Source organism: Ptychodera flava, chromosome 7 (assembly GCF_041260155.1).
Source record: "Ptychodera flava strain L36383 chromosome 7, AS_Pfla_20210202, whole genome shotgun sequence".
In the NCBI taxonomy this organism is placed as follows: Eukaryota; Metazoa; Hemichordata; class Enteropneusta; family Ptychoderidae; genus Ptychodera; species Ptychodera flava.
This window is the reverse complement of record NC_091934.1, coordinates 19,235,766-19,260,380: the sequence shown is the minus strand read 5'-3', so window position 1 is coordinate 19,260,380 and position 24,615 is coordinate 19,235,766. Positions and strand designations below refer to the sequence as shown.

The 24,615-nt window shown below is 37.2% G+C and overlaps 1 protein-coding gene across 6 annotated transcripts in view; it reads right to left on the bottom strand.

The window, feature by feature from the left end:
• LOC139136953 (uncharacterized) overlaps positions 1-24,615 on the bottom strand; it is a 56,490-nt gene that overhangs the window by 10,969 nt on the left and 20,906 nt on the right. The window contains exons 8-11 of one of the 6 annotated variants that reach the window (XR_011553276.1): positions 22,517-22,680; positions 20,133-20,372; positions 19,471-19,517; positions 16,415-16,503 (exon numbers count right to left, since the gene is read on the bottom strand). The exons of 3 other annotated variants lie outside the window; for them this stretch is intronic. The gene's annotated coding sequence lies outside the window, so the exon portion shown is untranslated. Of the gene's footprint in view, positions 1-16,414; positions 16,504-19,470; positions 19,518-20,132; positions 20,373-22,516; positions 22,681-24,615 lie in introns of those variants that run through there. 2 more of the 6 variants (XR_011553277.1, XR_011553278.1) reach the window with 2 other exon arrangements.

Below are 24,615 nucleotides of genomic sequence, written 5' to 3'. Positions count from 1 at the left end.
AGGTAAATTCTCACCTCTTTGTCAGTAGATATGTCACTGTCATAACAACTTGAAGGAAAGTATTCAGGGTCCTTATCTGGATCAGTTGACTCTTCACTAATGCAGCTGGTTGACGTTGAAGCCTGTGTAATATAAAAATGTAAACACTAAATGACTGGAACATGTTAAGTCTATAGCTCATAAAGACAACAGTTGGTAATAATAATAATAATGATAATACCAGGTACCCATCACTCCTAAGTGGGGAGAAGTGTGATAGCCCGAAAACACACAACTTCTGCAATTTTGAATTAAAACTCTGATTTACATACATATGTGTGACATAAGTCAATGTCCTAGTACCATTTTGGATAAAATCGGTCGTACCAACTTTGAATGATATTTGTGAAAATACGTCTGAGTTATGGCTCTGGACATGAAAAAAACTGAAACACAATTGCCACCACGCAGCCATATTGAATCGTATCATGAAACAAAGTCACGTGCATATGTATGACATAGGTCAATGTCCTTGTACCAACTTTGAATAAAATCAGTCGAGACGTGCCTAAGTTATGGCTCTTGATATGAAGAAATTGTAACAAAATGGCCGCCATGCAACCATATTGTATCATATCATGAAACAAATTGACGTGCATGTGCATGACGTAAGTCAATGTCCTTGTACAAACTTTGAATAAAATCAGTTGTGATGTGCCTGAGATATGGCTGCGTACATGAAAAAGATCGTAACAAATGGCTGCATGGCGTCCATATTTGATCGTATCACAAAACAAATTAATGTGCATATGTATGACATGAGGAGCAATCCTTGTACAAAGTTTGAATGAAATCGCTCTAGGCATCTCTGAGATATCGTGTAAACTGACTGACGGATGCACGGACATGACCAAACCTATGTCTCCCTGGATATGCGACTGACTCACCATTCTCATATGATCACCAACATTTGTATCAGGCAATGCATGAACAGCTTTCTCATCCATGTCTCCATCTTGATCTAAAATAGGATCATTATAATTTACACTATTAATTACACACAGCATTCCATATATATTCAATTGACAAAACTAATAGTTTCAAACTTAATGTTCCTCAGATAAAATTACCCTCCCAAACATGATTAAACTCTGGTTTGATGAGGATTTGACATATCTCAGTGCTTTCAAAACAAACTGTAAATTGGTTTTTCTCCAGCACTGATATAGAACAAGCGACCTAGTGGGGATGACACCAATTTGAGTAGTGGCTTCATATTCAACCAAGGTAAATTTTCCAGCCAATCATTTTGTTTGTCAAGAAACTGGCAATCTTGCTAAAAATAACAATATACAAATATTCCAATAATTGCAACAAATACTGTATGTGTCAGGTAGCCTTTGGGGAACTGCATAAAAAATCTAAAATCACTCAAGGAGATTGAGAGATTAGACCAAATGGGAAAAAAATCACAAATAAGACGGTGTTGCTCCTATTTGACCAAAGTTGTTTTATAATAACTGAAACAAATCTGGGTCATGTAACCCACAGTGAACTGCATAAAAAATCAGTCTATGGGATGAAATTTTTTGACCAAAATGGGAAAAACAGCAACAATGTCACTGCTTGATTCCATATTGCCTACAAAACACGCTAAAAAATTCAGAAAATGGTTAAAATTTTAAACTTAGAAAATAGAAATTTGCTTTTCTTGTACAAGGGTTTAATCGAGCAGATTACATGACAATTTTGACACATCCAAACTATGCCATTACAACACATATATATGACAAGTAGTTTTGAATAATAAAATTTCTTGATTAAATTCACAGAAATATTCTTACAAATGCAAACTTCTACACTTCCATTTCAGTTAGAAGCAACTAACTTCTCGCCTGATGTGAAATGTGTACACTGTGTAAAAAAACACAGATGGCTTTGTTTCCTTATCATCCAGACTTATTAACTATCGTTGCAAATCTCTACAGTAAATAATCCGCCCTTTCACCAACAAACTTATGAAACTCACATTTTTAAGTCTGCAGTTGAACCTTTTTGGAAAATTGCCCTTAAAATACAATAATGCAAAATTCACCACAATTTGAACAAATCTTCCTGAGGTCATCTTTAAAAAACTCCATACCAAGTTTCAAATCAATCAGACTTGCAGTTTCAGAAAATATTTTTTTGACCAAAAATAGGAAAATTTGCCCCAAAAACACAAATATCCAAATTTCCCCACAATTTGAACAAATTTTACTGAGTTCACCTCTACGAACTTCCATACTAAGATTCAAATCAATTGGAAATGCAGTTTCAGAGGAGAATTTTTGACCAAAAACAGGAAAAATTACCCCAAAATACTATTATGCAAATTTTCACTACAATTTGAACAAACTTGACTGAGGCAACTCCTACTGCATTTCAAGCAAATCCTGCAGTTTCAGAGAAGATCGTTGTTGATGGACGATAGACAACTGATGACGACAGACAATCAAACTATCCAATAAGTTCTGTGTCGCCAACAGCAGAGCTAAAAAAGTGCTGATATGTGCTGGATAAACAGTGGATATTGGTATTGTTCATTAGATCATGGCACTCAACTTATGTCTTTCCAGTACAGTGTATACCAAATATCTGCACCATGAAATGAATATCTTAAAACCCCTGAATTACAGGCAAAATAACAGGATTATTCAGAAAATACAGCCAAGTAATATAGAGGTCAGTGTAAGATGTATATGGCTCATCCAATGCATGAAATGCACTAAGCCCAGGGTTGTCAATAAATATCTATATTGTATGTATAACAATGATAATGTACACGTTCTTTCAATTAATGTTGGTAATATTGTGATTCTGCTTCACTGCTGTCTTGGGAAGTGTCACTTGAGATTGCAAGATACTACGTAGCATTCAGTGCGCTTTCTACCCCAGCGACAGTAACATCACTGAAAATTTGCTCCGTGAATTTCACGAGGCATAACGTTTTTTGTGAGAGAAACCTCACAGAAAATCATATGATATTACAACACAATACCTTGATCAGTAAACTTATTTTCCCAATGATCAGAAATCTTCAAGTCACAGTTTGCAAGATGGAAACGGCTATGTCTAATACTGCTAGCACAAGCAGCAGTGAGAACGCTAGACAAAAGAGACCCACGAGGGGATCCATCATAGCAAACCCGATATTAGAGAACAGACAGCCTAATAGCAACAGGGTCTGCAATGCAGAGCCGTTGGGAGAAACCTCCAAAAAGCAGCAAGCAAACATCGTCTTACTCCAGGAAATGACAAACCAACCAGTAATAGAAGCCAGTTTGTCACGGGAAATACACAACATGGCTACAGGTATGGCAACATCAGTAAACGCCAAACCCTTACCATCAACCAGCGCAGCTTTCCCTGAAACACAGCCAGGACAGGTATAGTACAATGTTGGAAATGCTTATTTCATTCAAAAAATTTTCCAAATGCAACAGGAATCAATGGTGCAATTCATGGGCACCCTACAAATGATAACATACAATATGGCGGCTACTGCTAGAACTGAAGGCCTCATTGATACACAAGGGTGCGAAGTCAAAAAGCGTTACTCAACTAGCTCAGAAAGTGAACACCCTCCATCCAAAGTGAGAAAAACTCATGTGGAGAAGGATGACAAAGTCAGAAGACCTTGATTACAATAATCTCTTACGAGCTCCTACAAAGTACGATACAACAACAAATGACATGTGCACTAGCGAGGCTGATCAAAACTGGTGACATGAACTGAGCAAGCTTTACAACATGGACATTGAATGTGTCTACATTATTACATGCCTGTATTTGGAACGTCGCCCGCTTCATAGGATTCAATGGAAACTCGTCGATGACGTCGCAGGCCGCATAATCATTACTTGACTGAAAGTGACCCGGGACTTTTTCAACTTGACACCTTCTGGCTATTGAGAAATTTTGCGCAAAAAAAATTGATAAACAGCATAACAGTACATATATCAATGTGCCATTCGATGATGAAAGTCGTTCCATTTGTAACAGATTTTCGTCTAAGATGGAAACAAGTCATTGTCAATGACATAGTCCCCGCAAAATATAAATTCTGTCACTGTAATAAATTGAAAGTGCATAAATCCAGTAGATTGTCCTTGTGCCAAGTTTGAACAAAATCAGTCGTGGTATGTCTGAGTAATGGCTCTAAACACGAAAAAATCGCAACAAAATGGCCGCCAGGCCGCCATATTGGGGCGTATCACAACAAAAATTGACACATATGTATATCATCATTAGGGGAAGACTGCATTAACTTGCATGGTACCTGAAACCCGAGTCCTTGCCTGACCAACTCAATTGACAAACAGAAGACTTTTAATCCCTCAAGGTGTGAATGTTCCATTGTTATGTTTATCTAATCCAGCTGGTGCCATTGTAGGAAAGGTAGGTCTGTGAAATTGATCCTCATAGGGAAGTAGGGTATTCCTAAGATAATGGAGCCTTCCCCTAATGTAGTACCTTGTCCTTGTGCCAAGTTTAAACAAAATTAGTTTTGGCGTGTCTGGGTAATAGCGCCAGACTTGAAAAAAAGCGCAACAAAATGGCCGCCAGACAGCCATATCGGGGTGTATAGCAACAAAAACTGACATGCATACATTTATGTATGTCATAGCACATTGTCCTTTTGCCAAGTTTGAACCAAAAAAGCCTGCGCATGTCTGTATAATGGCTCTAAACATGAAAAAATCGCAATAAAATGGCCGCCAGGCGGCAAATATTGGATTGTATCGTGACAAAAATTGACATGCATAGTATGTTATGGTACATTGTCCTTGTGCCAAGTTTGAACAAAATCAGTTTTGGCATGTGTGCGTAATAGCGTCTGACATGAAAAAAAAACGCAATAAAATGGCTGCCAGGCAGCCATATCGGGGTGTATAGGAAAAAAAAAGTGACATGCATACATATATGTATGTCATAGCACATTGTCCTTTTGCCAAGTTTGAACCAAAAAAGCCTGCACATGTCTGTGTAATGGCTCTAAATATGAAAAATGGAAACAAAATGGTCACAAGGCGGCAAATATTGGATTGTATTGTGACAAAAATTGACATGCATATGTATGTCATAGTACTTTGTCCTTGTGCCAAGTTTGAAAAGAATCAGTGTTGGCATGTCTGAGTTATGGCTCTAAACATGACAAAATCGCAACAAAATGGTTGCCAGGCGACCATATTGGATTGTATTGTGACAAAAATTGACATGCATATGTATGTCATAGTACATTGTCCTTGTGCCAAGTTTGAACAGAATCAGTTTTGGCATGTCTGACAAAATCGCAACAAAATGGTTGCCAGGCGACCATATTGGATTGTATCATGCCAAAAATTGACATGCATATATATGTCATAGTACATTGTCCTTGTGCCAAGTTTGAACAAAATCAGTTATGGCATGTCTGAGTAAAGGCTCTAAACATGAAAAAATCGCAACAAAATGACCGCCAGGCAGCCATATTGGATCGTATCAAGAAACAAATTGACATGCATTTGTATCCCAGAGTACTTTGTCCTTGTACCAAGTTTGAATAAAATTGGGTCTTGCATCTTTGAGTTACAGCCGTGGACGCACGGAACCCAACCTAATAGTCCCCAAGACTACTAGTATGTCCGCGGGGACTAATAAAGCATTTGATGATCATTTGCCAATAAACGTTAATATTTTGAGTAAGAAATGTGTAAGAGAGGCATGTAATAAAAATAGTATACCTTCTAGCCCAAACAAGGGACTATGTACCCTCAGGGCAGGTCCTTTTGCCCTCCTTACGTTGGGCAAATGGTCACCTACCCTCGGGCACATAGTCCCATGTTTTGGCTATATGTAATATGGTATCCCATGGTAACTAGGACCTCACCTTGAAATATGAGAGCAAAAAAGGATGGGGAGGGGTGATGCTAGACTAGACAAGTGGTGCATGGTCTGATTTGAAACATCAGAACACATAGATTACTTTGAAATGAAAGCTGCTCATTTTACATTGTAAGCTTTCTGTACTGACATGAAAAATGTAAACCTTTGACTGCTCATTGACAACACCACAGCAGTGTGATATATCAATAACATGGGAGACAGCAAATCCTGCTGCAAACTAATGAACAGACAAATTTGGAATTGGGCAAATAACACACAATATTTGACTTAGTGCTGCACACATACCAGTACCTAGTGTTCAGAAAACAAGTCATCGTTGATGACACAGTCCCCACTTGTTAATGGGTACTTTGATTACAGGTCCTCAGAGAGGATAGAGTCCTCTTCATTAGGTCTGTGATAAAAATACTTTTGAATAAATTCGCTTGATACATGTCTGAGGTGTAGTTCAGGACATGAAAAATCGTAATAAAATGGCCACATGGCAGCCTTATTGGATCGTATCACAGAACAAATCTATGTGCATATGTATGACAGACATCCAGCTCTATGGGTTTGCTCAGAATTAGATATACGCATAATTAATGAGGTACAGTATGAAGCATCATAAGGTCTCCCATCATACCATATATGAAGGGTGTACCACTTGTGGTTACCGAGTTATGGACAAATATGTATATTTGAGGTCAAAGGTCATCGAGGTGATGTGACATTTTGTCAAAATAATTCTATTGCTAAGTTATCCCTATATACCAAAAATCAGAACTCTTGCTCTATTGGTTTGCGCAAAATTAGATATGCACATAATTAATGAGGTACAATATGTGGCGTCATAAGCTGTGACATCATACCATACATGAAGGGTGTAGCACTTGTGGGTACTGAGTTATGGACAAATATGTATATTTGAGGTCAAAGGTCACCGAGATCACGTGACATTTTGAAAAAAAAATAGTATTGCTAAGTTATCCCTATATACCAAAAATCAGACCTCTAGCTCTATTTGCGCGCTCAAAATTAGATATGCACATAATTAATGAGGTACAATATGTGGCGTCATAAGCTGTCCCATCATACCATATATGAAGGGTGTAGCACTTGTGGTTACCGAGTTATGGACATATATATATATATATATATATATATATATATATATATATATATATATATATATATATATATATATATATATATATATATATATATATATATATATATATATATATATATGAGGTCAAAGGTCACCAAGTTCACGTGACATTTTGTCAAAATATCTGAGATATCTGCGTGAACGGATGGACTCATGGATGGACTCATGGACGGACATGATCCAATCTATAAGCCCCCTGGACTTCATCCATGGGGACTAAAACTGTGTCACTGCATCCTTTTTGCAATATGAATACGATGAGAAACTAAATTTTTATTTTTCTTGGCCTTATACATGGGAGTCTATGGACTGCCTTATACATGGGAGTCTATGGAGACTGCCTTATACATGGGAGTCTATGGAGGTGAAAACTAAAAAGTCCTCTAACACGACCAAATTTGATCGCATTGTGAAACAAATCTACGTGCATCTGTATGGGGTAGAGTACTATCCTTGTGCAAAGTTTGAAAGAAATTGACCTGGGCATCTCTGAGATATCTGCGTGAATGGACGGACGCACGGACGGATGCACGCACGCACGGACATGACCAAACCTATAAGGGACAGACCATTAGATCTTGGGAGGGGGTGGTCAAAAACAGAAAAAAAAAATTTTCAGAGCAGAAAGTTAGGAAAAAAAAAATCTTCAAACTAGTTTGCAAAATAAAAAAAAAATAAATAAGAAGACAAATGCGTAAAAAAAAAATCTGCAAAAGTCTTGAAAATTTTGAATTTTTTTTATATTTTTCTGACAGGAAGCAGCTTTCTGTATTTTTAGTACACCCTCCACGCACATTTTAAATTTTATTGTATATATTTAGAGTGACTGTATCCCTTATTATCTTTTCAGGACTTTTGTATTTTGACCACTTGAAAATTATAAAATTATAGAGCCTGTTTTCTACTTGTTTCCTGCGTACAAACCAAGCAGGTACACTAGGTCAAACATTGAAACTATGGTAAGGTTGTCAAGACAGAAAGTTATATTTGCCTTTTAAGATCAAGGTGAACAGATGCAGGCTACATCAGCTTCATTTTTCGCAGCATTTTATTGCAATGGTGAATGCATGAACGGGTGAACAAGTAGAAACACGTCAATAATGATTAACAACATATCAAGTCATGATGTATTATATTGCTTCTAAAAAGGCATTTTCAGTTTTTCTAAAAAGACAGCCTTAAATTCAACAGCAACACATTTTTAACATTCAACCATACACTACGTAGAATGAATGGAATTTGTTGACCTATATATATCAACATCAGAAGATGGGTTGAATTTTGAAGGTTTCTCTGTAGCAAATACTGGATAATTCTGTATGACTAATCGTTTGTGTGTAGCAAATGCTGAATGACAATTATCTGAAGAATTTACACCACAAAAAAAGCATTAACAAATCTTAAAGGACTAATGTAGCAAATTGTAAAGAAATTTGACAAGCCCTTTCAGAGAACACTTATTTTTGACCATAAATGCATAAATTGCCCTAAAAAGACAAATATTGAAATTTCACCACATCTATACACATCCAATCAATTTGGACATGCTGCTACAGAGAAATAGATGTTTTGATCAAAAAAGGGCAAAATTTGCCCTAAAAACACAAATATTCAAATTTCACTATATTTTGCAAACAGCTTCTCAGCTTGTCAAAATCAATTGTAAATCATGAGATATGCATGATGTTTGGTGGGGTGAATGTAGGCATTTCACCACGCAGTAGAAAGGGAAGCCAGGAAACCAAAATAGTCAACTTTCAAAACTATAGGAAGCTACTGAGGAGCAAGAAGACCATGTTTCAGAGGAAGATGTGTAATCTGAAAAAAATACTCCCCAAGTGCCACCAAATAACACCATTTTAATCTCTATTTTTCAAAAGCTCAAACGGCAGGAGGGGGGACACCCCCCTCCTGACCTCCCCCCGCGACGTCTTGCACAGCTGCTTGTCGCACCACATCTTTGCCCTCTTGTAAAAACCCTACGGAGAACACTGTCATCATACAGGGAAGGAAACTCATTGCCAACATTGTCTTTTTTTCTGATTTGTCTCATTGATATGAATCATCTGTTCAGAATTGTTTACAGAACCAGGAGTGACACATGTACTGTCATTGGTTGTGCAAAAATCAGTCTCTGATTCCACCACTTCTTCATTTCCTTCTGTTCCAGTATTAGTCAGTATTGTTGGACATTCAGTGCGCAAGATGATCTGCAACATTTCGCGAAATCTATCAGCAATATAAATCACTAGGCTATGTATGTTGGGGTTACAGCACACAATCTTATTTGCGCTAATGATATGGATGTACATTGTATCATCAGACAGTGTCGATCTAAAAAAATTGTAAATCTGAAAATTTACTCAGAAAAAAAAAATTTGCACAGCTTTTCTCAATTGGAAAAAAATTTTTTAGAAATTTACAATTGGAAAAAAAAAATTTCACAATTTCATTGTGACCACCCCCCCTCCCAAGATCTAATGGTCCATCCCTAAGTCCCCCGGACGGTGTCCGTGGGGACTAACAAGGGCAGACTACCACTCCAGACAACACAACAGCGACACTGGGCGGATGCTAACAAACAAGTTCTAAAAGATTGCTTGTAAATTTGGTACACTAGAAATTGACCTCTTTGCCTCAAGGCTCAACCATCACGTCAGCATGACAAACATGTATCATGGCAACCTGACCTGTATGCCATTGCTGTAGATGCATTTAGTCTTGATTAATTGGTCTAAGTGGTACTTTTATGCATTTCCTCCTTTCAGTGTGCTCCATTAAGGACAGTTCAGAGTGAGTAGAATCCTGATAGTGCCACTCTGGCCAACCAAACCATGGTTCAATTGCCACCTTGACAAAATTAGAGTATGTGGGATGTCTCCATTGTACTTAGACTGCTAGGCAATTGGTCTCCAGTTAAGAAACTCTCCCTATAAAAATTTGACATTAAAACTGGTAACTCTTATTGCACTAATGTCAGCTCAACAAGCTCAGACTACATACTTGATAGATATCAGGAACACTGTCAAAACAAAGAAGGGGAATGTCATAAAAATAGGAGAGGCATATCAAACCATCAAGACTATCTGCTTACCCTCCAGACAGGAGACTTTGTGTACTTACTGTACCAGAGTACACAACTCGTACTAGACCTTTGAGAGATTAATGTTCTGTGTTCTTTTATATATATACACAAAAGTGGGTGACTTTGTCCAATCATTAGTTCATGGATACACTCTAAACATCTTGAGTTACACTTGCTGAGATAGCAGTGAAGCAGAATTCAAAACTTACCTTGAAGTTGAAGTTTGACTAGAATTCTGCTAAGCTGCTGTAGTAGCTACGGTGTCACTCATATATCACCCACCCAATTCTATGCTCCCATGCATTGTGGGTAATATTTGATATATCACCCACCCATAAATTTGATACACAATGTATTCACCAGCCAATGAGAATAATATCGTGCAATCTTGAGTGACACCTTCGGTACGACAGCAGTTTAGCAGAATTCTAGTCAAACTTCAACTTCCGGGTAAGTTTCGCTTAACTTTTGAATTTGGTGGCATATTTTCTGGAGTTATCAGCCATTTATTGAAAGTGGAAGAAAACTAATAAAAATTGTACAAAATTATGCATTGCCAAATATGGCATCTAGCCTAAGGACAACTGCAGTTACATATATGTACTTACCATGCAACGGACTGCATATACCTTCCATACCAAGGAATAAGGAAATAGCATCTTTCTGTTCTGCTGCCTTGTCTTCTGTGGTCTAAACACACAATGGAAAGTGATTTATTCAGAAATAAATAAGAGTATTTACCATGAAATGGATTGCACTTGCAAGACACATCAATTCGGCAATACTTATCATTTTTCTTAGATGTAGCTCTGATTAATCACAGTATGACAATAAACATAGGGCCAAAGTCCCTGAGGTTACTATAGACATGGATACAAAATTAAGTATTTCCTGACTGTATGAAATTATCTCACTAAGGTCATCCTAGGGACCTGTAAACCAAATATTAAAGCTGTCTGACCAACGGTTTTGAAAAAACAAGAGACCCAACAGTTGACAGAGCTCTGCTGTGTTATGTAGAGAATAACTTGTTGTGACACATGTATTAATGAAGAAGGTGGATATCTTTGATAGCTCATTTCAGGATGGCCTGACCAAAAATGGCAAAATTAGCTGCAAAAATACAAAATTGATGATTTGAATTTATTACATTAAGATAGAGCCTAGAAACCTGTACACCAAATATCAAAGCGAGTAAGTTTTGAGAAACAAATATTTGACCAAAATGGCAAAAATTGACCCAAAAATACAAAAATTGAAGATTTCATCAAATTTCAATATACCACACTAAGACAACCCCTAGGGACCTGTATACCAAATATCAAAGGTATCAGACAAGTAGTTTTTGAGAAACACATTTTTTGACCAAAAATGGCAAAAATTGCACCAAAAATACAAAAGTACTGATTTCGTCATATATTCAATATATCATATTTAGTTCATCTGTAGTAACCTGTATACCAAATATCAAAGCTGTCAAGATGAGCAGTTTTGATGAAATAAAGTTTTGACGAAAATTGACAAATAAATTCCTTAAAAATACAGATTTGCATATTTCGTCACAATTTGAACAAATGTAAGTTGAGTTATCCCCAGAAAACTGTATACCAAATAACAAAGCTGTCTGACCAGCGTTTATGAAGAAGAAGATTTTTTACCAAAAATGCCATTTTTGGTGCTTATTTGCATATTTTCAACAATATCAAAAATTAAAAAAAAAGTGTTTCTTAAAATCATATTTTTCATCTACACAACAAATATCAAATCAGTAAGTACTGCGGTTCTCAAGATATTTGAGTGGACGGACGCCTCACAAACGGACATACATACCGGTACATACATTATACAGACTGACGCCGGACGCCGGACGGATACCCATCCCAATAGCTTCTACAGACTGTAGTCTTTTGTAGCTAAATTTGTGAAGCATGGTAAAAGTCAAAAATATATATCACATATTTGTATTACTTCACATCCAGGGTAATGGCCACAAATTGCTAATTTGATATACTTTAGCCTGTAGAGATGTAAGTGATTTGTTACAAAAGCAAACTTACATTTTCACATTTTTCTTCAGGTACATTATCTTCAATGTCAAACCCACATGTTCCCTCTGAGGCTGATACTCTTTCCTTCTTTGAAGAAACATTTGTATGATCTGTAGATTCAAATGGAACAAAAGTTAATACATTATGTTGTATGTCAACCATTACATAGTTATAAACTTAAAGGCATGCGTTGGCACCAGATTTTCTCATCAGAAAATTTACCCACAAGATTACAATTTCAATGGAAAACAAAAGGCTATCACACCTCCATAATCCTCTTACAGACTAGAACTAAGGCGATCCCAGGGATCGCAAGCAATGTCTTTAATGCAGGTAAAGTTTTACTAAAGGTAAACATTACAAGCTGCTCAATCAGGAAGTGAGGTAATATGCATAGCAGTGACCTTCATTTCAATCTTGTGTGAGCAAAAAATTTTGCTTAATTCGTTATTAGATATCGTAAGCAAATTCATAGCACCAGTTTGCAGAATTTAATTGCAGAGGATGCAGAGCCGCACAGAGGATGCAGAGCCGAGGTGTTTTACTGAAAACTGTTCATTGAAAAATGACTGCTCTGCGTATGACATCACTTCTGCATTTTGCGGCTTGTCATATTCTAAATTGATCTCCGATGACAGTTTGGCAGAAATACCCTTGTGGTCTAACAATCAGAGAGAAGCTTTCTTAATCTCAGGTACCCGGTTTATACCCCAGTGAATTTACACTTTTTCTTTCCAGTTAGAATGGGAGAACAGTTGAATAGAACACATCAAGGTGCAAGGTCAAAGTCCAACCACAAAAAGTGTATATTTTACTAGTAAATCAGACAGTTTCAAACAATAGTACTTGTTAATTGGACAGTTTGAAACAAAGAAAGATGAGGTTACATGAAACAAAACGGGGAGTGAGAACAATGGGTACAAGATGGAGAATGATAAATGTAAATATTACATTCATCATCCAGACTGGCAAGTAAAAGTATTGAACAGAGAGATTTCATTTCAGAACAAGTCATTGTCAACGACATAGATCCCACTCATTATTGGGATATCTGCCTTAATAGGGCAGGGAAATAAGATCTGCAGTGCATAAGTGGTAACAGTGTACTGCGAATCCTGTGATTGTTTTCATGTCAAGGCATCAATTAATAAGTGTGACTGGATTGTATTATAAAATAAATCCATGTGCATATGTATGACATACGTCTATGTCCTTGGACCAATTTTGAAAGAAATCAGTTGAGACATGTCTGGGTTAATGGCTCAAGGCATGTAAGAATCGTAAAAAAGCCGCCTTACAGCCATATTCAATCGTATCACAACAACAAGCAACCTAACGGCCAATATAGCTCCGCTGTGTTTATGTAGAGAATAACTATTTTTGACACGTGTTGACGAAGAAGGTGAAAATCTGTGACAGCTCATTTTCGTGGCCACAAAAAAGTGGTTAAAATAGCTGCAAAAATACGCAATTGAAGATTTCATTATAATGTGAATATATCACATCGGATCATCCCTAAGAACATGTAAACCAAAGCTATCTGATGAGTAGTTTTCGGAGAATAAAATTTTCTGACCAAAAATGGCTAAAATTGCCCAAAAATAAAAATTGCAGATTTCACCATAATTTCAATATACCATATATTACAATAATCCCTTGGAAACTGTTTATAAAATATCAAAGCTATCAACTTGCAGTTTTTGAGAAACAAATTTGATGACCAAAAACGGAAAAAATTGCCCCAAAAAATTCAAAATTGCAGATTTCACCATAATTATTTTAATAAATATCATTTAGTTTATCTATAGAAACCTGTATACCAAATATCAAAGCTATTACTGTAAAATTCCCAATTGAGGCCGCACCTGTATTTGAAGCCGCACCCCGACTTTGAAACATTGTCTTGGCTCATTGTTCGCCACTTTGGGGTTTTTGAATTTAACCATAATAGAAGCCCCCCCTTCTCTGAGCCCATCATGAAACAATGTGCGCTGAAATTCACACCAGCTGGCTTGCATCGTTGACTTATGCTAATGATTGACAGGTGTCTTTCTTACAAGAAAAATACACAATAAAAAGTTCCTTTTAACACTACTACCATTGTGCATTTTGTCATTGATAGTAACAAAAGTATAATCAATGCGGCATGTATCGGATCGCTTGTGTGTATATTTGAAAACGGCGGACTGAAGTTTTTGTCAGTGTGGTAAACACCGCCATAGTCAATTACCTGATGCAACAATTTTGATGCAATGGTGTTTGTCTACAAATTAAAATAGTTGAGAGATTGAGATACAATGTTTCAAACACGTAGTTTTCATTCAATACCCACGTACCCCTACTGAGGCCTGACGTGCAACAACACCACCTGCATCACGGATATTGACATGAATGAACAGCCTATACTGTAACTGTGGCCGCTGAATGACCATGGTGGATTCGTATAAACTTGTACATGGTCCCTTTTTGATCATGAGAAAATAAAGTTTGACCGCAAAACAGTTCACAAAAACATGCCAGTAAAGTTACCAAAAGTCATTGACTTGCCTTTATTGCACAAAATTCTGAACCGTACTCGTCCAAGTATGAGCCGCTGGTTCTGCAACACAAAACGGCGGTAAATGTAGGGGACCCCGTGTAATCTGCCATGCATGGATGCTTAATTTATGCTAATTTCACGCACGATTTTTTTCAACACCATTCGATCTTCTATTGCTGTCAAAATCGACTTACACATCCAAAGAAATTGATTGTACAATCTCTGAATTCAGAAGTTGCATTTTTGTGAAATTCCAGCGGCAAAAAAAACCCTAAACTTAAAACAAAGACATCATGCATGCTGCTGATCAACAGTAAGCTTAGTGTGAACTGGCATGCACTGCCTACACGGAAAGGCAATTCAACATTCCAGTATTAAACTGTCTACATCTTGTGAAAACACCAATATAGCAATGAAAATTGTAATAGTCACCAGGAAAGTCTTAACAAATGAAAGGATAAATGCTTCAAACAAAAGCACTGCATGACTACAATGAATTTTCATTGTGGTCCATGTCCTGAATAAACAATGGCCAACGTGAGTGAGACTATTCTATTTAGGGGATGTGGGTGAGCAGGGTCAGAGAATAAAGAAAGTACTGGAAAAACATGTCATTTTTCTTACGATGCTGTAAAGGGAACTCCAGTTTCCCGTTGTTTTAACATCTTTTAATAGTTTCTTTATTATCTATAAGTAATTTTACCAAGTTTAACGACCAAATAAAGTCTCCTAACGTTTCTATATTGGAGTTACACAAGGGTAGGGGCTTTTTATGCCGGTAAATTTTACTCACGTAGACTTTAGTGGTGCTCATTTGCATAATAATAGCGATTTTAATGCTTGGTGAGCATGGAGAAAAATATCGAAACACAGGAAATGTACATAATTAAAGCCACACCGGGACTTCATTGTGTGATCCAAGGGGTTCCTCAAAAATGTTTCTAATACAAGCTGCAGATTCAATTGGGAATTTTACGGCAGACAAGTACTTTTTGACAAACACATTTTTTGACCAAAAATGGACAGACAACAAAGGAAAATCAACCTATTTGATAAGCTCCACATCGCTGACAGCGGAGCTAAAAATCATAACAAAATGGCCGCCTGACAGCCATTTCGGATTACAATGAAATTAATATACTGTAGGTCATTTACCGTCTTGAAACCACGTCATTGATTTACGTCATCTACCAAATTGCAAATGCAGTCGAACAAACCAAGCATGGCAGAGTGACTTCAGCTAAAAACTGAAGCTAGTGACGCACTGGTACACATATGTTACAATTCAAGTGAGAGTCCATTTACATAGCAGGGGATTCTATTCAAACATACACAAAACTCACTCAAACACAGAGAGCACACAACAGCATTCATACGAAGTCAGAGTTACTGGGTTAACGTTTAATCTCAGGCAGCTTATAGTCCAACATGACAGAAAAAAAACAGCCAAGGAATATGAAATTGACATGCATGTATCGGCATATGACATATAAATCAATGTCCTTATACCAATTTCTGAAATAAATCAGTTGAAACATGTCTGAATGTTACAGTGAGCCAAGTGAGACTTACCACTAAAATGTTGCTGTATATGTTGTATCAACTCATGTCCTTCGAAAGGCTTGAACTTCTTGTCACACACATCACAAGTCCAAACATTGTTGGTGGAATTCCAAACACAGTATTTACTTAAATCACCAAAAACTTCAACACCAACTTGTCCATCATTATCCAAGATAACATCTGATGTGCAAAGATCTATAACTTCAACCTGCTGAGTAAAAATATTCATTCAATGCAAAATGAACTATGTTACATCAAAGCTAGTGTCTCCAATTTTTTCCAAAAATCAACTTAGCTTGCAATTGATCCATTATTGGTGCAAAGTTTGGATATATTATTCCTCACATTCCTTACAGCCTTTACTATTCAAAACCTGAAAATTTTACAACAACTGGACCTGAAAAACAAGTGAGCAGTTCCAAATGCGTATGATTTCTGCTGGTAACAATGATGCCTAACACAGTCAAGTTGAGCCGGAGAGTCCTACATGCTTTTTGCGTTTCTCCCTCTGTGCCATCGTAATGGTATATAAACAAGTCATTGTCAATAGCATAGTCCCCACTCCTAATTGGGATAACAGTCTTAGGGCACTGAAGGGCACTGAAATGAACTCTGTGCATAAGTGGTAGCAGTGTACTCTGAATCCTATGATTGTTTTCACGTCAAGGTATCAATTAATAGGTGTGATGGATTTGTATCATCAAATAAAGCCATGTGCATATGATATAGGCCTTTGTCCTTGTATCAATTTTGAAAGAAATCAGTTCAAATATGTCAGAGCTATGACTAAAGACATGAAAAAATCATAACAAAATGGTCGCCTGATAGCTCAATTCTGGGGCTGATTTGCTGACTGAAAGAGTGCAGTAGAGATTTTACAACATCCCTAGGTGGTCATTCTTTCCTTGCTTTAGTGCGCAGTCTCAGACATGTTTTGTAATCAGTAACTTAGGAAGTAACATGCCATGCAATGCATTCCTGTCTCTGTCTGTGAGTGACCTCGATTTTTATGATAAGTTCCCTTCTGTTTTTATAAACATGGTGGCCCTGGTATTTAGTCAGAAATCAGTGTTTGATTGCGTGGTATTTTCAAAAGCTAGGCAGACAGTAGCAGCCAATGGCAGTCAGGGTGGTAGACTGTAAAGTCAAGTCGTGTGCGGGCGCTCCGTACCTCCGCCCCCGAAAACACGACTGTGAGCAGTCTGTACGGTACATTTAGCCAGCTGCATCAAAGAAAAAAAACCACGCCCGAACCTGCCGATATACACAAACTTCCCCAGTGATCTAATTTAAATATTCATCTTCCAACTTTAATTGCATGTATAATACTCTGGTAGCCATGACAATATCTGTCAATCAATAGCTTAGCCGAGACAGTCAGTCTGGGATCTCAAATACGGGGTATCGGGGATTGCATAATTGACTCAAATCAAAACATCACAATGTGAGAGTGTACTAGCACACTGCATCTGCGTTCAAGATCGCATTTGGGAGTTCGCAAGTTGTTCAAGTTTCATGGAGATTTTCTTCATTTGAAATTTGGTTCTATATTCTTACATGGCGTTAAAAACAACACCTGCGAAGACAAATTGGGGTCGTTCTCGTTGACGTTGACTGAATGTGCAGTTTGCGGTGATACATTGTACGCAAGGAAAAGACAATCTATCTTTTCTGATACCACGGACATTAATCAGAAGTTGCAGCAAATTTACAACGTAAACCTGACGCCAGATCTACATAAAGGGTCCAGTATTTGCAAGAGATGCTAGGACAACGTGCAAAGTTTGTAAGCTGGTCAGGCAAAAATAGACGCACTTTTGAAATAATCTCAAATCCCGCCACGGCATTTTGCCAAATGTGACTGGACTCTGATGCCAAGCGTCCTACACTTTTTAACTTGATCTTTCATTAGTGGCATCAACGGTGATATTACCAGAATAATAGAGCCCAAACGATCGTTTAGAAGGTACATAACTCGGGTGCCAGTGAGTAGATCAACGATTTCCCGTATCCAGTCGGTAAAGTTACCAACACATCGTACCCACTGCAAAAATTCTCGACAGCGTCTCTTTGTTCACGTTTCAATTTGATACGGCACTCATTGGAGCACTTTTCCGCGGCTTCAGCAACTCGATCTGATGACAGTTAACATTGTTCCATGTTGTAGAAACAGGCTTATTCACGGGTATCGGAAACTAAGGGAAACCCAAGGTGTTTGTTGATGTTGGCATGTACCGTAAATTGGCAAATTTGGGGCAGCATAACTTCTACGCCACTGTTTACTTGTATGCTAATATTAATCACACAAGTTGGAGCTGTCATGTCGGCTTGTACAAACAGTAGACAGTCAAATGTCTGAATAATGCAATGTGATTGGCTCCAACAAAAAATTGTTGGAGCCCGGCTAAATGTACAGACTGCTCACAGTCGTGTTTTGGGGCGGAGGTACGAAGCGCCTGCACACGACTGGGCTTTACAGTCTATCAGGGTGGTGAACAGAATGAAACAAGATCTCAATGTCAGAGGCAGCTCAACAGAGCAGCCCGCATTCCCAAGCTAGTATTGCTGTGTCATGTCATTTCATGTCTGAGAACAACTTTAACTTCAAGTCAGCGAAAAAGAGAAATTGCAAAGCTTGTCTGCAAATTTGCAGGGTAAGACCAGTTATGAAAAAACGAGGAAATAGCTAGAATCAGGAACAGTTTGTTGAATTTCCATGCACTAGTATTTGACAGTGAAAAGAATAAGTTTTAGACTTTTATTCTGTAAGATGTGTCAGGCTGTCTTACAGGACAACATGTTCACATCCGGTAGGCGATCAGATATTCCAATTAAGGAACAAGTTTGGTGCTCATGTTAATACAGAAAGCAATATATCCCATTAAGGAGTTTTATTTGTATTGCCAGCTTTCTTATAATACTGTAGCAGCTGATAGGCCCCACCTAACACATGAATATATTATTTGTGAATGTCACTAAATAATCAACTGTCAGTTGGCCAAAATCACAAATGCCAAATATATGTAAATTGTAAATTTGAAAACATGTAAATTAGAATGGCTAATTCTGGCTAATCAATTTTGGTCTCAATTAGCCAGAATGGCTAACAGGTAAATTTAGCCAGAGGAAACACTGAATAAAGTAAAATAAAATAAAAACAAGAAAACATCAAACTTACTTCAGGTAGCACACCAATAACATTTAAACAGCTTGTCATTGTACAACCTGAAAAGTAATACAAAAAAACGGAACAAAATTTACTACACAACACAGATACTGCAATATTGAAAGGGAAAAAATTATGTAAAGCAACTCTGCTTAGGTGCCTTTAATAATTCTTAGTTTGTCCTCTTCACCTTTTCCTTCAAACTTGCCCTCCCATTAGAAAAAAAAAAAATTCCCATTTTGCACAAAATCCTATCTGCCTCAAGATAGCAAAACATTTGCCTTGTGCATTGAGATAAGAGTTTAAGTAAAGAGTAAATAGTTACATAAAAAATTTGTCTTTCATAAATTCTTATGTGCAACTAAAAGAATCATAATCCATTCCATGTGTAAAAACTCACAACTACCAATACACTTGCAAAATATATATCAATGTTTTCTGTGGGTTTTTGCTCTTGCTACCGGTATATCACAAATTTTCAGAACCTCTAGACTCACATTTGCAACCATTTTAACAAGCTTTTTGTACAAATCATTGAGGTAAATGAAGACAAGGAATAAATAATTTTGGTACCGTTTTTTGAGATACATGTATCATGTACCAATAAACCTCGCAAATGAACCGACACAGAAAAGTTCTCATACTAGACACTGAAACAAGAAAGAGTTAAGAACCTGCTAAATAGTCTTGGAAATATTGCAGACAATCAACAACAAGTGGTCTCTTGTCTCCTTCCCCTCTAATCATATCTTTGATAGTTTTCCTAGGTATTCACTTCCCTCGGGTAGCACGACAGAATAGTGATCTTTTCTGATATTTTCAATTGCACCCATTGGACTGACGAAGTAGGGAACAGATTCCTCATGTGGAATGTGCCCATCGGATAGAATATAATATAACAACCAACCAGCAACCTAAAAAATAAACATACAAAAACTGCACTGCAAAACCGGAATAAATTTTCAAGATCTAATTCATTTCATATTCTTTGTCTACCTTAATACTTGTGTACAAGTGGTATATACTGCTTGCCTGTCTTTATGTTTAGCTAGAAAATTAATTAGTCAATGAACAAATGTATGTGAACAGCCTATTGCATTGACATATTAGATGATTGCATTTCACTGAACAGTCTTAACAAAATTCAGTTAATGTCTTGTGAAAATATTCTTTTTAAAGTTACAGGATGTTCAAAGCTGGATATTTATACATATAATGCCCCGTATTCTGAAAGAGTGTGGCTACATCGCAGACAAGTGGTTCCTCATAGTGGCCGTAGTGGCCTTATCCCTAGGGATACACGGGGAATCATGAGTCCTTGATGCAGCCACACCAGTGAGCAATGCGGGGCATTATATATATATATATATATATATATATATATATATATATATATATATCATATGCACAGACACAGGTTTATTTTAAAGGAAAATAGATAGAAATTGAAAATATTCCCACTAAAAAATGGAAGGACTATTTTGAAGTTGTTCGTGCATAATATGTGATACGGTCTGGGTCATGAGCACTGCCATGTCAGGTGAGTGCAAGACCCCATGCGATAAGTAGCGCTTAGCTTACTATACCGATTATACTACAGTCTACCTTTAGGAGTGAATGGACAGGGTACGTACATCAGAGGTGTTATTTTGAACTCCGATTACTTACTTTATTGGAATTGTAACACGTGAGTAACATATCACTGAAAAAACATTTCTGCGATGAGTGACAAAACATGCACAGCCCGGTGCTCAGCTGGGTCCACGTATTGCCGTGACTGATTGGCCGTGACTTATTGGTTGCCATAAAAGACATTTTTGCATTCGTCATTTTTTCATCTCAAAATTGATAGCATTGCATTTTAATATGTTTCACGAATAAACTATTTTACACTTTAACAATATACCTCTCTGACTATTTTATCTCTGGATTTGGAATTCAGAAAAAACAGCTAGCAAGTAAACCGCAGTGTTCTGATGGCCGGCAATGGTTTGTAGAACCTCAACCAAAGAAAAATAACATTGGCATGGATGCAAGCAAATATTTGAACTGAAACAGATAATATTTAAAGTTGGAATTCTTATTCATAGAAAATCTTGAGTCACAGAAAATCTTGAGAGTTGTTGTTACACTGAGAGAATTGGCTTGCATTTGCGTCTTGAGAACTATCCCTGCTATCATAAACAACAAATGCCAGGGGTTCGCTTCCTGGGACCGTTCAAGTTGTTGACAAGCTGTACAGCTCAACATTCCTGTGACACTGATCGAGACATTTAACCCGGCATCCAGTCTATGTGCCCCCCCCCCCCCCAAACCACCCCTCACTGATTAAAAACAAATTTATTTATTTATTTATCAGCATCAATTACGTGACGTTCTTCTGCAGACATTTGTTGTGGCAAACAGATCATTAAAAGTGACAGCAGACAAATTTTTTTCTGCTGTAACATTTGATAAAAAAATGCAGTAACTTAAGTAGTTCATATGTTACATATATGGTTTATTACTACCCCGTATTTCCTTATGCTTCATAACCCTTTCACTTTTGATTTCTGGATGTATAAAACTTGATTGAACAGCTGATTTGTGACTGGTGACAACTTGAATGAAAGTAGTTCCGGCCCCCGTATCGCTCACATTGAGGAATATGGATTCATTGACGCCATATTCCTGTAGTATTATTTCATAATCATGGGATAACAGGTCTATGCATATGATAACAGTAAGTATCCTGCTGGAAAACTTATCTTTTAAAATATACTTGCACATACTGTTTCCCATGACAATGTATACATCATGGAAGGTATACAGACATGGTAACCTTAAATTTGCATATTCCATTTATATTGAAAATAGGCATACAAAGTTAAAGAGAATGTTTGAAGGCTCAATTGTTTTTGTGTAGCCACCTAGTAAAAATCACTGATTGGCTGAACACCCAGTATCTATAGTTACCTTAAAACAACTTGAAATACTTTACTGTGTACCTTAAATATAGTTGTATGGCACTCAACTAGAAATTATAAGTCTACAGAGAAAGTGACCAAGAAATGTGTACCTGTATGTCAGAAGATTTTCTGTACTTTATACAGCCAGTGTTTTCCATACATTCTTTGGCTATCCAGCACAATGATCCTACAGGAGCATTTGTAACTATGGTGGCTCTTCCATATGTCTGCCGACTGACCCCAAAGTCTGCTAACATAAGTGTTCCATCTTGACCTACAAATTCATATATGAGACAATTACCATCACTAAAGCAGGCTCACATTAAAACTACCAGTTCAACCTGTCAGATTTGTCTCCATCTTTGGAAAGTGTGATTAGTGTATACTGAGCTCAGAAGGATATTTCAAATAGAAATTTAAGCATTAACATTTAAAAGAAGCAAGTCAAAAACAGCAAAGTATATGTAGCCTGTTGTTCTTGCTGACTATCAAGCTCTTATCTATATCCCTGTTACTAAATGACAATGTCAATATCTGGCCTTTAACTTAGTGGGGCTGGGGTATCCATTCTCCACTGCTCACACCATCCCCTTATGGTAATTGCAGCACTCAGACCTTCTTGTAAAATATTTCCTAAAAAATATGCACTGCAGGTCAATTTACCTTGGATTTCCAGTGTTCAACACAGACAGATATTCACGTATTTAAGGGTAGCTCAAACCCCCAACTGGACTGCTAACTGGGACTCCCAGTTGGCTTCAAAAAACACCCTGGGACCGGTACAAGTTAAGACTGGCTTCAAGGACTGATCCTAGTTGGCCTCCAGGATCAGTCCCAGTCCACTTGAGGGACATATGCCCAATGTGTGAACAGGTACCACTATGAAAAAAAAAACAGTTATTGGTACTTCGTACTAACAATATGTTAATGTTTTTATCTTTTCAATCTACCATAATTGTAGGTATACGCAGCATTTAATAAATCCCAATTTAGGCCAAAGTTATTTAATTATTTGTTTTGCATCTGTGTACACATACATACCGGTAGGTTCTGCTGTATATGGTTTGAATAAGATTTTACCATGTAGATTTTCTGCCTACAACTCTTCATTTACAAAATTTCAAATCTTGTAGTATAACTTATGACGACCACGAGTAGAGGAAGTTTTTGATGATTTTTGTATAAACACTTATGCTGTTATATGGAAATAATCATGCAAATATAACCTGTGTGTTTTAATTTTTTTGTATGTGTTTTAGTACTGCCTTTCCGCTCATGTTTTTAAATATGTCAGTGGGCACAAAACTAAGAATTTTATTACTTTAGCCTAACTGTGACGTACACAATCTTAGCGATAGTACGTCCTGCTATGGTGGGTGTAGAAATCTTATTGATAGAAAGACCATGTACTGATGAAAAAGGAACATGAAAATAACTTTGCAAGACTAGCAACTCATCAAGGCATACAAACATAATACGGAAACTCACTTACTTCCATTACTTGTCAATATGTATACGTGCCGCCCAATGGGGTGGGTATTTCGGCCACTTGGTCTAAAATGGGGGTATCAATTCACAGTTAACCAGGGTCTAAAATGGGGTCGATATTTGAGTGCCACACAAGAACAAAATCCAAATGTCAGTTCCCGTCTGCCTAGCAGGGTTTTGAGCTGCACTCGATAAGCATCGATACCTTTTGTGTGGCAGGGGAGCCATTAAAGAGACCCCCGGCTTTAGGTCTAATATAAACTTTTTTAAAACACTGTCACTAATTGGTCAGAACTGCATATATGGAAGAATTTTACCAATAGAAAATATCGAAACAAAGTGGCTCTACTACTACTATCATAACAGGTCGACTATGGGAAAACTAGCAGTGCCTTATGGACGAACCGCGAGGCTTCTTGTAGTTTGGAATTTTAAAAATCACCAGTCAGACTGTAACTGCAGATAACTGATAATTTCAGAAGGTGGACAAAAATTTTGTGAGGGTGAAAGATAGTTTCTTTCCCTCAAATCTTTTTAGTATATATCCAAAAACGTTTTTCGGAAATCATGGCTTGGCCAGCAACAACATAGCCATAAATGCAGTACAGTGGTAGGCTCTGCCAATAACTCGGTCATGCAAATTGCTTGCTTTTTACCTGATCACATTTTTGCAAATTTTGACACTATGACTTTTGACCTTGGTCGAAGGTCATAAGGTATA